This window comes from Podarcis pityusensis, assembly GCF_964106645.2.
Source record: "Podarcis pityusensis genome assembly, chromosome: 5".
Lineage (NCBI taxonomy): Eukaryota > Metazoa > Chordata > Lepidosauria > Squamata > Lacertidae > Podarcis > Podarcis pityusensis.
The window spans coordinates 18244094-18261155 of NC_138032.1; the positions used below are offsets into that span (position 1 = coordinate 18244094).

At 42.5% G+C, this 17062-nt stretch overlaps 1 long non-coding RNA gene across 1 annotated transcript in view; it reads left to right on the forward strand.

Moving 5' to 3' along the window:
• Positions 1 to 266: 266 nt before the first annotated feature.
• Positions 267 to 17062, forward strand: part of LOC308478560 — a 59071-nt gene continuing 42275 nt past the window's right edge. Inside the window, exons 1-2 of the long non-coding RNA XR_013987153.1 lie at positions 267 to 395; positions 11707 to 11772. This is a non-coding gene — a long non-coding RNA (uncharacterized lncRNA). The remainder of the gene's footprint in view (positions 396 to 11706; positions 11773 to 17062) is intronic.

Consider the following 17062-nt stretch of genomic DNA (forward strand, 5'->3'; position numbering starts at 1 on the left):
CATGCTTTGCAGACTGCTTGCATCTGGAAAATGGCCAAGAAAGTTTGCTAATTTTATCAACGTAAGATAACTATGGAAAGGCTATTAATAACTAAGGCCCCAAATATCTGAAAGACTGTTTCCTTCCCTGCAGACCATCTCAGATGTTAAGAGCAGTAGAGGGGACCTTCTTGGTAGTTCCACCACCCTCAGAAGTTTGGGAAGAGGTTGCCCAGGAGAGACCATTCTCTGTGGCAGCTCTAAGCTCTGAAACACCAGCTTTGCAAAGCTATATCTGGCTCCTTCCTTACATAATTTTTTGCTGCATACTGAAGATCCTCTCTATTGCTTTAATATTTTGTACCTAAAACGAAAACGAGATGAAATAAATATCGTCACCTCATTTAAGACTTAAGGTAAGTAGAACTCTACCCCAAAACTGAAAGTTTCAGAGAAGTTTTTTTTGTCCCACTCTGAACCTGACCTTCTCCCTAATTATGGATTGTTGTTTTTCTCGTTCTGGAAAAAAAAACTCCAGGCAGCCCAGTTGTTATTCTGTTTTCCTTACATATTCACCATTTTGTGTGTAACGGAATACAGGTTTTCCACCCAAGGTTATTGCTTGCTATTCAAGCCATCATCGGGAATTTAACAGCACAAGTGACATTGCAAGGAACACAATACATAAAGGTTGTTAACTGGCATGCGGTAGTCATTAAATCTCCGTTGGAAAGAAAAATAGGGACCTAAATTGAAGATCAAACATGTTCTGGAGTCACAGGAGGAAAAATGATGGCAAAGTCTAAGGACACTTTTTGTGGCCGCTGTGCTTCATCACACAAAGGATTTTCGATAAGTTTCTAACAACAGGTTTAAGCTAATATATTGCACTTATTGTGAATGGGTGACAATAACAGCAGCCTTCTTTCCATTCTCTTGTGTTGTCATACATTAAAGGAAGTTTGGAGCAGCATATGTAGACTATGGGCTAGGGAATCTATAAAGCTATAAAGCATTGTTTCACTCTGTTCTCATAAAACAGTAAGGTTGGCAAACTTGAAGGCTCTACATTTTCTCTGGGTATAATTATGACTTGATAAGTGTTGGAGAGCCCAGGGACTTGGGGAGCAATATGAAATGTAGTGTCCCTGGGTGCTGCTGCAAATGCTCAGAGGATTCTGGGATTGTGCAGTCTATAGTTCCCCATATTTTCTGGATGCTTTAATAAGCATTTGAAGTCTTAGGAACTAGTGCTTAGCGATGGGCAAATCTCACTTTCCCCCAAAAAGTTCAGATCTAGACATGTCCTTATCAGTTTGCATATTTTTTTTTAAGTTCTCATGAAAATTCACCAGCATATACCGTATTTTTTTGTGTATAACACACCCATGTGTATAAGACGCCCCCTATTTGGGGGGACTCAAAATTAAGAAAATGTGGGGAGATTGCCCCCATGTATAAGTCTACCCCCCCTTTCAACATTTTTTTTTAGTTTAAAAAAACCTAGTCTTATACACGGAAAAGTACGGTAAATGTGAATTTCTTCTAATATGTATACATTTTATGCAATTTCCCCTAATATACACATTTTTGTACATTTGCAGACTATAATGTATTTTCATGCAAACTTGAGCTGGAGAATGATACTGCAAAATTCGGAGAAATGCAAATGGCAGGCTTTTGGTCCATGTATTGTTTTGGAAAGCATGGCATTAGTTAGGCCTGCCTTTAAATGAAAACTGAATTGAATTTCTCCCTGAACCCTGGTAGTGCAATGTTAAATATGATGTTGGCTATCTGCCCCCATCAGCAATCTAGTCACTACATTAGATGCACTACCTGGAACTTCATGACCAGGACAGCCCCACATACAGCTCACTGCAGTAATCCATGGGTAGGCAAACTAAGGCCCGGGGGCCAGATCTGGCCCAATCGCCTTCTAAATCCGACCCGTGGATTGTCCGGGAATCAGCATGTTTTTACATGAGTAGAATGTGTCCTTTTATTTAAAATGCATCTCTGGGTTAGGGGCATAGGAATTCGTTCATCCCCCCCCCCAAAAAAAAAATAGTCTGCCCCCCACAAGGTCTGAGGGACAGGGGACCAGCCCCCTGCTGAAAAAGTTTGCTGACCCCGGCCGGGTAATCCATTCTCAGGTTTAGCAATGCAGGGACTAGAGTGGCCAGATTATCTTGATCCAAATATGGCATATGAGACAAATACTGTCAAATAACAGTCAAGGGTGCATGTGGTGCATTCTGGAGTAAACAGTGAGGTGCCGGGAGGCACATATTGAAATATGACAAAATGGCTGCCATTGGCACGAAAAATATGTACCAGTTGCTACTGTCACACACAAAAAAGCCACACACACACAAATCCAATTTAGTTAACTGTTATAGTCACTAGTCCAATTGCATACTATTGCATACCCTCCAACATTTCTTTGATGACAATAGTGACGTCCCATTCCATAATGATAATTTTACTATTTATACCCCACACATCTTATTGGGTTGCCCCAGCACTCTGGGCAGTAAAAGCATAACAAAACATTAAACATTAAAAGAAACACCTTTCCTATACAGGATTGCCTTCAGACGGCTCGGGGTTGCATAACTCCATGCCCTCCAACATTTCTCCAATGAAAATAGGGACATCCTAAGGAAAAGCGGGACATTCTGGGATCAAATCAGAAACTGGGATGGCTTCTCTAAATCAGGGATGTCCCTGGAAAATAGAGACACTTGGACACTTGCTATTGTATTAGTAATTTTGTACTATTGTCACAATTAGTATTTATGCAAATATATGTGAACAACATTTGAGAAATTGAACAGTTCTTCTAGACCTATACACTGAGTGCCATTGATTGCCAAAATAAATTTCTTTTACAGTGAAACTGAACAGATAACACATATATATCAGTTGATAAAAAAAAAAAAGATTGTTCAAGGCAGTTGTGGTTATAGTACCGCAGGGCATAGTGAGCTTTGTATGTGTTTAAACACACCAACTACATAAGTTATTTTTGGTTCAGAGAATATTCCAGTGTGGTCAAATAGTTGCTAGTATTTTACATGCAAATCAACCAGCCTCCCAACTCTAGCTCAGAAAACCCCCAGTTTGTTTGCTTGCTTAATAAAGGTTGTTTTAACCTTTTCACTTTGTGAACCACTGCCAAACTCCTAAAAATCAAAGGCACTGTGGGAGTTCTAGTTTCAATGAAATATTAGCAGGTAGGTTCAACTGTAATGCCATAATAACATGGATATCTCTAATCCAAAGGCTGCTGAATAAAAGTTGAATTAGATTAAGTACATTTTGGGAAAGTTAGCTAATTTGGAGCTTTTAATGAGATTGGCTAGGGTAGTCTGGGTTAAGAAATATATAAACTTTGTCAAATAAACCCAGCCAGTTTTGAAAGCTATGCTCTGCAATATCGAAGAGAGGCACATTGATAGTGTCTGTGATGTATCCAAATGTCAAAAAATGCATAATTTATGAATCTATCTTTTATTATGCCTTCCTCCCCATCTCAGATATACTGAAATGACCACATCCTTTGTAGTAGTATTTGTTACCATAAAGCACCAATGCTGCAGCAAGCAAAGGCTCTAGCAGCTCAGCCAGCTGCTTGTGGCTGGAAAGCCAGACAGGATGTTTGTGACTGTTGCCATGGGAACAAAGGGGCAGTCCATTCTGTACTGAGCACCGGATGTTAGCTCAGTGTGTGTGTGTCATATGACCCGTACTGGATGTACTTGGGAGGAGTTTCTTCTTGCTGTTGTTGAGTGCAGACATGATTCTCTGTACTGATGTAAGAGGCAGAAATAAATGATGTAAATAGTTTTCTGTCTGCTTCTTTCCCCTCCCTGGGGACACCAAAGGGGAGAGAAGAAGAACGGTGTGTTCCTCTCATACATCTGAGAAGAATCGCCGGACCTCGCCTGCTTATCAGCAGAGTGGAGACGCGGGGAGGTCGACAGGAATATCTGCCGGTGCCTACGCTGTGGCACATTCCTCTGACCCAGGCAGAATTCCAACAGTGGCAGCCTTCGGATGGTTGCGATTCATCGGACATCTGCATGAGAGGCTGGTGGATTGTCCTCCTCTGCTCCAAGGAGGAAGAGAAGCGTCTGAAAGAAGCCAGAGGCTCCACAGACAGCTGATGGAAAGAAGAGGTGTTTTCCAGAGCAACAAAGTTCAAGGTATGCTGCATTTCGGGCTAAAAGTGTGAACGCAGGAAGATTAATTCCCTGGTTCACGGAGCTGCGTTTCAAAGAAAACAAGAGCTCCGGGAGAAGAGGCCTGCAGCTTGAAGGCTGAAGCCTGCATTCCACACATTTTTGTGGTAGATAAGATGTCTTATTGAAATGCATTGTTGCTAGGTAACGGTCCTGGAAAATTACTGGCAAAGGGGCTGGACTCTGAGTGTGAGCCTGGGAAAGCGAAACAAAACCAGAGAATGTTTTGGCTACAAGTTTACGAGCTCTTGGAAGGGACTTTTCAATAGCAGCCTGAATTTAGCTGCCAGGTGCAAAAAGCACAAACAACTTGCAGTTTTGCTGCGTGAGAAAGGAAAAAACAACTGTTGGATTTTACAGTTTGTTTGACATTGTGAGCTGGAGGCTTGGCTTCAAGATGGATGCCAAGAAAGGGGGAGGTTTGCCTTGCCCACCTCCCTTAACCAATGACAATTATTCATCTTGGTCTGTAAAGATGAAGGCCCTGCTGCAGAATCAGAGGCTTTTTGATGTAATTGAAAACCCCATCCCTGCAGCACCAACCAGAGGTTGGGAGTCACAGAATGTAAGGGCCAGGACTGCTATAATTCTGTGTGTCTCAGATGATCAGTTGGTGCATGTTCAGCATTTAGAAAATGCGAAAGAGGTATGGGACACGCTGCGTACAACGCATCAGAGAGATGCTGGTTCTTCAGCGTTGCTGTATTTTGAGAAATTGACCAATCTGAGACTTGCGCCTGATGGAGATGTTCAAGCGCACCTGACAGAAATGAAGTTTCTGCGTCAACAGATGGTGGAACGCAATTTCCGTCTTCAGGAGGAAGTGTTTTGCTTCATGATGATAAACAGCCTTAGCCGCACCTACAAGGTTGTTGCCAGTCAGCTTGGTTCCCTACCGGCCGCGCAGCTGACCGCGGAGAGAGTTTGTGCTGTGGTCCTGAATGAACACGACAGACTTGCTGCACTGGAAGAAAAAGACAGGGGGAGGGAAGAACAGAGTTCTAATTCCCCCACTGCTGATGCTACTGGAGAGCATGGTGTAGCATTGAGTGCTGTCCGATGCTACAATTGTGGACAGACTGGGCATCTACAGCGAAACTGTAAGAAGCCGCGCCAGTCAAGAGGAGCAAAGAGCAGCTCTACGAAGCCTCAGGCGTCAGGCAAAAGCCGTACCAAGTGCCAGGTGAAACCTGCAAAGGCTATGATGGCGAAAGGAACCACGCCAGATGTTGGGAACGCATTCATAATCGACACGGGCTGTACAAAACATTTGTGCCCGCACAGAGGACTGTTTTCGACGTTGAAGAAGCAAAGCTTCACTGTGAAACAGGCCAACGGTCAGGAGTTGGAAGCAACCGGAATTGGGACTGTGTATCTTGAAAGTCTGAACTTGACTATAAGTGATGTTTACCTGGTTCCAGAACTGAGATTTAATCTGCTGAGCGTGTCGCAGATTGCAAAGAAAGGACTGAAACTGTCCTATGATGCTAAAAGCTGCAAGATCTACAAAGATGGAGAACTGTTTCTTACTGCCAAAGAGAAAGATGGACTGTATTTGTTGACTTTTGATCAAAGTGATTACATGAAATGTAATTCTTCTGTTTCTAACGAAATCTCTCTTGCAGGTGTGACCAGTGTGAGCACCAGGAAGGTGACTAAGACCAAGAAGGTCGACAGAGCATTTCAGCGGGTGTATGCTGATGTAATTGGTCCTCTAGAACCATCTAGAGGCAGTGCAAAGTATTACCTTTTGTGTGTGGATTGTTTCACTAATTATTCTTGGGTTTATATGATGGAGAAACCACAAGAAACTTTAGAAAAGTTTCAGGAGTTTTGTGACAAGGTTAAAAATATGCATGATGCTAACATTGATTGTCTTTTCACAGATGAGAAGCAAATTTTTCTGTTACAGAAGTTTCAGAAGTTCCTGACTGCACATTTAAGGTGTAAACAGGTGGTTTTCAATATGTATTGGCATCTAGTCACAGACAGAGATGAGGACTTTCGTTTTGCACCGCAAAAGCCCAACCTAAAACTAGATGCAATAGTCAGCCAAAGGTTGACTTAATGTATTTCAGAAAACCAATTGACCTGAAGTCTATGTTCTGTTCAATGGATACAGGTAATGATGATGGCAGGAGTTGCAACGCAACTGAGATGAAAGGCCCAAGGCTAAGCCTCCGCTTCCTTTAAATCTTACAAATTTAAGAAATTTGCCCAGAAGCCAATTATTGATGTATAAAATGCCCTTCATCCCAAATTGGATTTCATGGCAGCAGGCAAGCAAATTTCAATCACAAGAGTATTGAAACACAAACCAATAATGCAATAAAATTAGGAGAAACAGGAGTAAGCAGGATATGTCTCAAGCACCCAGTCCCTTACTTGAAATGCACACATGACCTGGATAAATGAATTCCCTTTTTGCCTATTCATCCTTTACTTGAGTCGCTAAATGTAAAAAGAATGAAATTGCCCCATCATTTTATCAGCTAAGGATGCTGGGTTTTTTTAAAAAAAATTAAAAAGTTTTTATTATTAAAATAATTCAGCATCAATACACATATATTGCGAATATACAAGCATACAAACATACATTTCATACAGTCCTTAAAAATGTTCAAACATACCTACACCCAATCCCACAGATAATTCTTTTTCCCCATCACCATCCACCACCCCTCACCCCACCTTTGTGTTAGACTTCCAATCTACTCAATTGCAATTTCTTTCCACTTCTATTACTTTCTTTCACACACCTTTAACCTAATTTCATGCTCCTTTTTCTGTTACACATTGTTATTCATCTTATTCAGTATTTCAGTATTTAAAACAGAACTTGTTTATTCTAATAGGAGTTCTGATTTTTCAATATGGTTTTGCAAGTATCCTTTAAACACCTTCCAGTCCCTGTCTCTCTTCTCCTTTGAGATCCTTCCCATTCCTCCCATTGTTTTCGATATATTGTAATACTCCAATAATTTGGCAAGCTACTCTGTTTTTGTCGGTATAATACCACTTTCCCAATTTTTCGCAATCAATAGCCTTGCGGCTACTGTTCCGTATACAGTAAATATAATGTCTTGTCTTCTTCCTTTAGACTTCCTGGTACTGTTCCCAATAGAAAACCTTCTGGTGTTTTCCTAAATGAATATCTGAACATTTAAGGATGCTGTTTTATTTGAGTTACAGTAGCTAACCATTTGGGGATGGGCACCGGCAGCGTGATACCGGTGGGGTGCCATCACAGCTGCCCCCTGCCTGTGCTGGGCTCCACGCCCCTGCAGGTGATATGTCACAGCCCCAGGACGCACACCACACCCCTGCAGGTGGTGCACCACACTCCCGGGGCACGTGCCAGCCATGCCCCACCTGCTCTCCTCCCCACCTGCCCAGTGCTGGAGCATGAAGCTCTGCCACTGGGGATGGGTTAACCTCCCCTAGTGCTTTGTGGACAATGGTCTGGAGAATGTGCCCCTGGATAAGTGGGCAATAAAAGTTGTTGTTGTCTGCATCCATCTGTATTGGGAATCAATGGAAGAGTGCACCTTTAGGGGTGTAGTCAAACCATTGGAGAGTTACAGCGCATGGTGTGGCTGTAGAGACCAATACAGGAGAGATATGCTTCATTGCAGCTGGGGCAGATGAAGGCATCCAGTTGTGCTGACGCAGGTGTGCCATTGTGCTTCTTTCTGTGCTGTTCCCTGCAGAAGGATAATAATAGGCTGGCAATGAACACACCTGGGAGTTTCCTTAATGGACAAGCAGACCCTCGGAGCTGTTTGCACAAACCTAAGAAAAAATAAACAGAATGATAAACAATTAAAGTAGGTGTTACTTATTGAAAATGAGAAAGGGGTTAGAATAAAAACAAACAAAGGAGTCATGTGAAAATTCCTACAACTGAATCGAGGGGGGGGGGAGTGAGCTCTGTTGGAAGCCTGGAAAGATCCGTCTCAGAAAACACTGTGATTGGAGTGCCCTGGGAACATAATTTGTTGTAACCGAATGCTCGACCAGTCCACAGAAACAAAAAAGCCTCTATTTCTCCATCTCTTCTTTTCCTCCCCAGTTTTGCTCAGGGTATTTGCCTAGTCAGCTCTGTTTTGCTGTTAAAAAAAGGCAATTGCCATTCTGCTTCAGATGACAAAATTCAGTGAGGCTTTTGCACAGAGTGACTTGCCATTTCAGGGAGTCCCTGGTATGACTTGAGACACCTGATTAATGGTGCAATTTGACTCAGGTATATGAACACCTCACCCAAAGCACCCTTCACCTCACAATTCAGGCAGAACACATTGCAAATGCACAGCTCTTGTAAATATATATATATAGAACAATCCTGTAAAGCAAGTGAGTATTATTATCCCCACGTTGCAGATGGTGGGCTGAAGCTGAGAGTGAGTGGGTTGTCTAAGAACTGCTCTTGGATTTGTTGCAGAAGCAAGGCTTAACCCACAGACGTCTTGATTTTTAAATGAGTCTCTTAGCCACATTGCCACTCCAACTCTCTGTTTCTTTCAAGCACAGTAACTACATTTTAAGGAAAATTGTTAGCGATTTACAGGAACTGCACCCAGCACTGAGGTTTTAAAATGAACTCTTTCCATCAGTGCAAAGTGAATACTTTTCCAAAAGCAGGTGTACATTGCTAGATCCATGCTATTTTGAATTTGTAGTGCACAGCAGGAAGCATTTTCTTCTGAAAATACATTAAAATACATGAGCTCATCTGATCTTCACAGGGTTAAACATCATTGGTTTGCCACAAGAAGCTGATTAACAACCCTAGTGGATCATCCCAGCTTTGAAAACAAGTTGTATACACATGTGATTCCTCTTTTTATCTAAATACATCCAACTATTCTACGAGCTCAGAAGGATTTCTTTCTTCTGGTTTCTTTATTACTTGGTAATACAACATGCCCCTAGAAGTACAATCCGATTTTTGATTTTTGGATGAGCCCCTGTGCTATTTGCTCATTGATAGAAGGATTCCCTTACATTCACAGATACAAAATTTGCAGTGTTCCAAACTGGACATTTGGATAGAAGTGCGGTCCGGGTTGGCGGAAGGAACTGGACAAAATGAGGATAATTTGGGAATATGAATATTTCTGTAGTGCCTAATGGAAATAGCCTGTATGAAGTGACTAGAGTTTGATGGGGACATAGAAATTATTGAGTCTCTCTAATAGGGATGCTTGAATAATTTGTTCCTTGCAAATTTTGATGGGAGCTGACTTGTTCCACATCTCCTGAACTAATGTGCAAATCAGAATGAAATTAGTCTTCCGATTTGGCACTTTTCTGAACTTTGTGAAAAGCTCACAGCTCAAAAATGTACCAAAATACACCAGAAAGGTTTTTTGGTTTTTTTAAGGATATAAATTTTGAAATGAGAGACTCTATGTTCAAAGATATGCATTTAAATGCCAATATTTAAATACCAATGTTCACATGGTGTTCTTTTTCAATAAGGGAATGGGGCAGAACTGATTATATTGAACTAAGTTATGTCCAGGTTAGACATGTTGAAAATAATGGTTCTAAGTTAGTCATGCCCATTGATTTCAGCGGATCTCTTTTAAGGAGGATTCACTTTGGATTAACTCAAATGATTTATAAACAAACACATGCAAAACTTACATGAACCAGGAGTAGACTGATCTTTCCATCCTTCCTAATTACTGATGTGCTGTCTTTCACCTCAGAGACACCGGTCCTAAAGGATCTTCATTGGCTCCCAGAGCGTTTCTGAGCACAATTCAAAGTGTTGGTGCTGACCTTTAAAGCCCTAAATGGCCTCAGCCCAGTACACCTGGAGTGCCTCCACCCACATCTTTCAGCCCAGACACTGAGGTCCTCTTCTGAGGGCCTTCTGCTGCTTCCCTCACTGTGAGAAGCAAAGTTACAGGGAACCAGGCAGAGGGCCTTCTTGGTAGTGGCATCCACCCTGTGGAATGCCCTCCCATGAAATGTTAAGGAGATGAGTAATTATATAACATTTAGGAAACATCTGAAGGCAGCCCTTCTTAGGGAAGTTTTTAATGTTTGATGTTTTATCGTGTTTTTACTATTCTGCTGGGAGCTGCCCAGAGTGAATGGGGAAACCCAGCCAGATGGGTAGGGGAATAAATAATAAAAGCATTATTATCATTATCATTATTATTATTATTACAACAATGCCATCTGCCATCTACATTCCTCCATCATCTCATTTACTTTCTGGATACAACATTAATCAATTTCTTTGGATACAACATCCTCCTCCTCTCTCTGTGTCCCAAAATTCATAAGCAAATGTTTTCACTGTCAGCACAAAATGCAGTTCAACTTTTCTAATAAATGGGCTGCACCTGGAGGCAACAATATCCTTGTGTATAAATCTGGGGGAATCGCAAGCTTCCAAAGTTTCATTTCTGCCTTGATCTCCTTGAAAGTAACCCCCCCCTCAAAAAAATGATATCATTTACTAATGCTTTGCTATTTTCATGGAAAAGTGTGTTCTCCAATAAATGAGAGCACGTGTTGCGGTGTGGGCCACCGGGCCAGGCCTCTGGTTGCCAGGCAGGTTAATAGTTGTTGCCTGGCATTGTGATTGGATAACCGGGTTGCTGGGGCAAATTGTATGTTGCAAATTGGGTGGGTGGGACCATAGTCTTTAAATATTGGTGCACTCTGGTTTCTCTTTCTCTTTGCAGAGTGCATCGGATCACCCGCCCGCCCGCCCTCTTTTCCGGTTGACCTTGCTTTGCCTGTCATGGGGTCGTCTGCCTTGGCGCAGGGGCCTAGTAGGAATTTTGCCATTTGGTGATTGGTTGCGCCATTTGGCTTTTGCCTACTACTCAGCAATTCATCACAACTTGTAAGGTTGCAGTTAGGCATTGGTTATAATATGCTGGTGGTGGAGGGGTCAGGATAGGCCGTGCCTGCCCCTCCCATTGCGCTGAAGGGAATTCCGTTAAAGGAATCCTGGGGCTTGCCATGATTTCATCCAATCCCTGTCATGGGACCAGGGCCGCCCAATCCCTGTCATGGGAATCCTTGTCATAGGATCTGGGCCGGCAAGCTTTCGGGGAGCTGCTGGGGTGAGCAGCAGGGGTCCGACGCTTAGCTCAAATGACCCCCAAGTTTGACTTTCCCTTCTACTGGCTACCGATCGGACCTCGGGATGTCAGTTCTGTCCCAGGTGGGGGGACAGATAGTCATAACCAATGTCTAAACAACCACTCACTGATTTTGTATTTTAATAAAGTTGTGGCCAAAATAGTGCCCAAAAAACCAAAACTAAAATATGTGTTATGTGTGAAGTTATTTGAGGGGTGGCCTGGGGACCTACACACGCAACAACACAGATTTCTGAAAACTGCTATCTGAAGAGTGGACATACTGTTACAAAGCCTTTCTTATATTCTGCCGTTAAAAAAATAAATAAATAAATAAAGGGAAACTTTTTTTTTATCCTACATGATTGCAGAAATGAACTTGAAAATGCGTGGGACAGTGGGTGGTGTAAAGGACCACAACATGGCAATATGATACGGTATTGAACTGATTGGTGTGAATTAATTACATATACATTGGTCCTTTTCATAGCACCAACTTCTGGCAAGAGATTAGCCTTAGTCCTTCAGTCACCCTCCCTATATGTTTACTTTTAGGATGTCAATATGGCATTGGATAGCAGCAGAGGTCAGAGTACTGCTGTTACTGTTGGAATTCATAGGATGCTGTGTAAGTAAGTCTGCAGGCTTCAGTTTGCAACAGGCTGATGCAATACTCTCTGTGGAAGTGCTGGGTCAGAATGACTCAGCAGTAATGTGATTGGCTGTGACCAGTTTAAAAGTAAAGCCTGTCCAATAGTAATGGTGGTGGTGGTGTAGATGAGTGTGGAGTCTTCTTTTGCCTCAAGGTGCAGGTACTCTGTCTGATTATATGAACTGCTTCTGTAGATATGTGTATATATATTTAGCTCACAATAATAAATACTGCACTAAAGAACCTGGGACTCTGAGCATTCTGCTAAAGTGCCGCGAGGAATTCGCGACAGTTACCTCTATGTATGCATGCTTGTATATCTGTTGGGTATGGCTGACTGTCTATGCTGCATGTCTGTATTTAGGATACGCTGGTAATTATTATGGTCCACATATGTTAGTTGGTTGCATTTATATTGCTCTTTTAGAGTATATCTAATTCTTAACTGTGCTGCTCTAAACTACAGAATGTTTTGGGGTTTTTTATTATTTACTGTATTTTTTCTTGCATTTGACATTCATTTGCAGTAAACAGCTTAGATATCCTCCCCCCCCAATATGAAGTGGTATATGAATCACCTGGGTGAGATCAGAGCTGGGGGAGTGGATGTAAAGATTACCTTTGTACAGTGGGCTAGTTTCTACTCATATTTACACACATCCCTAACCTTCATCCAGACAAACAAGAGTTCAAGGACCCAGTTCAGTCCTCACCCTGGAAAAAAACAAAACACCCAGGTGCAAAGATAGGTGTAACCTGAGGTGTGATCTGGAGTTTTGAGGTCCAGATATATCTGAGGTTCCCAATGCCTTCTCTAAATGGTTGAGCAGTTCGATGCAATATTCATATCTCCTGTGTTTTGGAACAAAACAGACTTAAGGATGGATTAGTCAAGAAAGGAATCTGAACGGAAAGGGCAAAGGCACGCCTTTGTTTAGCAGTTAAGCTCCCTGTCCCTTAGCCTGCCTTTTAATCAATCACCACCATGCCGTCAGAACCCCAAAGTGCCTGGTCATCAGCAATCATCTTGGTTAGCACGATGGCGCTGATGAGCCTGAAAGACTCCTCAAAGGATGGCTTGTCTTTTGACCGTTGACAGCTATCAGCAACCGAAAAGAGAAGAGTGCATTTATTTAGAATTTGAAATCTGTATGCATTGGTTAAGATCAAAGATGGAAGCTTGTCACCTGTCTGTCTAAAAAGGATAAACTCTGTATTTTTCCGCTCACGGGGCCATAATCATTTATATCAGATCTCTTCCCCTCCCAGTGTGGGGGGAGAAGGGAGAAAAGCCTTTAGAAATGAATGACAAGCAGATGGCATATCATTTTCCGAACTGGAGATTTTTGGATACTATTTGTCACTCACTGAACGGCGACAGCATGCCCCTTTTATTTATAGCACAGTGAATAGCCTGCACAGTTTGCTATCATGCCTGATACTCATAGGTTTATTGAATCTGGAACACATAAATTAGGACTGCTTGTGCTGCTGTGGGTTTTGGCTCAGAGCTTTCTAAACCTGCTCCCGTTGCAAGTTTGGAGTTCTCTGGGCACCAGCTGCCGCCAGCTGCCTCTCCTACCATTTGTGATGCCCGCCAGTTGACATCAGCACTGAGGTTTTGATGTTAATGTGAGGACACACAGATGTGCATGTGGCCTCTCTAAGACACCCCATTGTGGTTTATGAATCTGCTACAAGATTCCTGCTTTCATGGTCTATGGTTGCTTCAACATACCACAATCTGGAGTTGTTCCAGTGTAACAATTGCTCAATCAGTGGACTTGGCTGGGCAGCAGGGACAACTCCCGAGAGACTTCAGTTTACATTGCCAATCAGTAGTGGATCCGTTGGCATAAACTACCTCTCTGCCCTTTCCTGGCCCTATATAAAATACATGAACACCATAAAGCAATGTTCTGTTTGCTGGGGTGCTTGATAAGATGATGCCATCATATCGTACCAAACTCAAGAGCCCATGGCAATGAGTAAGTGACAGGAACAAGGTAGGGCTGGGGCAACAGAAAGGGTGGTGAACAGGGTCCCTCAGCTTTGCTGTCCTATTCACATACCACAAACCACTCCTCTTTTGTAATTTGGTGGAAATGAAGCCATGAACAAATAAGAACTGGTACTGAATATCACTTGTGTTGCTTATACTGACGTTACTCACAATGGTGAACATTCTTAGCACCCCTGTCATCATGAAACCGAATCACACTGCCCACCTGCCATTGTCATGAAGTCAATTTTAAGTGAGGACTGGAAACATTGGGAACCAATTTCCTGTGGAATGATTTCAACACCACTTGTGGGTGTACATAAATATGACCTCAGCAGCATTAGTATATGTGAAAGGAAGGGAAGTCATTTTCTCCATGTTCATTGCTCCAGTAAGAGTTAAATATTAGTGTCCATAGACCCTACAGATGTTAAGGTTATGTGATTTACTTGCATTCCAGAAACAATGATATATTTTGATAAAAGCATAGATTTGTAGGGTTGGAAGGGGCCCAAGGGTCATTTAGTCCAACCCCCTGCGATGCAGGAATCTGAACTAAAGCATCCATGACAGATGGCCATCTGACCTCTGCTTAAAAACCTCCAGTGGAGGAGAGCCTACCACCTTTCGAGGGAGTCTGTTGCACTGTCAAACAGCTTTTACTGCCAGAACGTTCTTCCTGATGTTTAGTCAGAATCTCCTTTCTTGTTTGTTTACTTTCAGTTGCACATTAGAACTAATCAGAACATGCTAACAACATTCTCAGTAAATTCATAGGATCCTCATCCATGCAGTAATGGGTGAGTGAGGCAATAAGGTCTCATTGGTCAGACCAGCAAGAAACCCTGGATGTCTTTATATAACACATGGAAAATTAACTGGCCTACTCTGGCATTTTTGTGCCAGACCTTGAATGATATGACTCCTTTCCTTGAATGCCTGCCATTTGGCTAGGGGTAGATGGTTACACACAGGCTAAATCCCACCATGGCTAACTAAATTGCATCCTCCAGGCATCCAGTCAGCGACCTACTCCAGTTTGAATTCCTAAATGTCACGCAAACATATTTTCCTGTGGGAAACTCCAGTCTATCCCCATAAACCTGCAGCCTTTTGTTTGCTGTAAGTTCCCTTTATGTGAAGACTTAAAATTGATCACAGCTATTAGATGGATTGCAATGGCAAAATGTCTGTGAGAGAGTTCTCATTCTCATCCTTAATCCTCGCCACATGAAATTAGGACCTGTGGGGAGCAGAGTTTGCCAAATGAATCAAAAAATGGTGTGGTGTGCTCTTTATGCTCTTGTTGAAGGGGACGAGGTGTGGGAAGACAAGCAAACTGTGATGTGTGACAGCAGTGATCTATATTAACAGGCTCTCTGCGCACATTGTAGACTGTAAATCTGCTATATGGCATCTTTTCTGCAGCTCAATATGGTTTACATTTAATCTGTATTATTCAATATGCTTTCTATCACAGATGGGGATCTGATTTACTCAGCTTAATATGGTTTAGGAACCAATTTGCTACTTCTTCAAAGTGTGTGTGTGTGCATGCAGATGTACACACATTTATGAAATTAATTAGACCCAGACATTTACAATGTCTTCTGAATTATATTAAGGTTTCCTGCAACTGTAATAAGGACAGAGTTGGCTTGGCACTTAAATTTAAACACACACACACGGCTAATGCCATGGACTGGCTGGATGCAGAGGAGTGGTAGGAGGCAGCAGCTGGGGAACCCCCAAGGGAATCTGGCTCAGAGCCAGGAGATTGGTGGAGGGATGATGTTTGTGATCAGAGGGAGAAGAGGGACCAGACTGGGAGGAGGAGGTGTTGGAAGCTGAAGAGGCAACAGGGATTCGTGAGCAGGAAGAGGGTGTGGCTGAGAGCTGTCTAAATTCAGAGGCAGGAGTGGAGGTGGGTGAGGAGGCAAGAGTGTAGGCAGGCTGCTGAAGAATCCAGGGAATCTCCCTCTCCTGCTGTGGCCAGCTCCCCTTCCCCCTGGTCTCCCCAAACACAGAGATAAATGAAATGGGAGGAGCAAAGAGAGACAAGACATCAAAGCCTTAGGCTGCTGGGGAAGGAAGTGGTGGGAAGGCAGGGACCTTTGGTGGGGCAAGAGTTGCTGGGATTACTAGGCCTGCACTGTTTTGGTTTCTTTGAATAAAGAGTTAATTTCATTGACACCACTGTCCTTTATTGCTGACCTACTCCTGACTCCAGCAGCTGACAGCTAATAGAGAAGAATAAACTTCTGAAGAATACTTACTGAATTAATGCTTACAGGCACCTGCCTAGATGGGCCATGCATTGGTTAAACAATTGGTATAATGGATTGAAGAAAGTTTTTGTGGCTGCTTAAGTAATGTGCACTTTTTTGTTTATTTGGTTGCAATGTGTGACAAAACTCCCTGGAGATGGTATAATAACTGCAAAAAGAACAATATGTGTTCTTTCTCAGCTAGTGTTAAAAGAAAAACAATGGCTGTGTTTAACGTGATTGCTGTAACTTTAAACATCTATCATCCGAGACATTTGGAAATAAATGTAGTCTGCAATTCACAGTGAACATTCGGCTGCACTTAGTTAAGTTAATCAGGTACGTGTATAATCACGAAAGCTGATGCTGAAATTACTGAGTTGTTCTGTGAACATTTTCGGCAGTGCTGAATAACACTTTCCCAACTCCTCCTGAAAAGGTATGCTTTGCTCATTGACATTACCCTGAATAAGGTCATTGTGTAGCTCAAGGGTAGGGAAACATTTTCAGCCTGAGGGCTTCATTCATTGCTGGCCAAACTTCTGAGGTTCAGCTGCCAATGGTGGTCAGAAGCACAAGTGGACAAAACAACAAATGTACATTTTTACCTTTGTACAACAGGTTAGCTTCTACATACCCTTCCACACACCTCTCTGTTTTCTATCTAGGTAAGGAAGAGATGTTGTTAAGAATTCAAAGATACATTTCAGCCAGGCATAAAGCACTCAAGGGGCAAAGAGGGGCCACTGAGGGATGTGAACTCTTGGAAGTGTTCTGAGGGCCAGCGAGAGAGGCCTGGAAGGCTG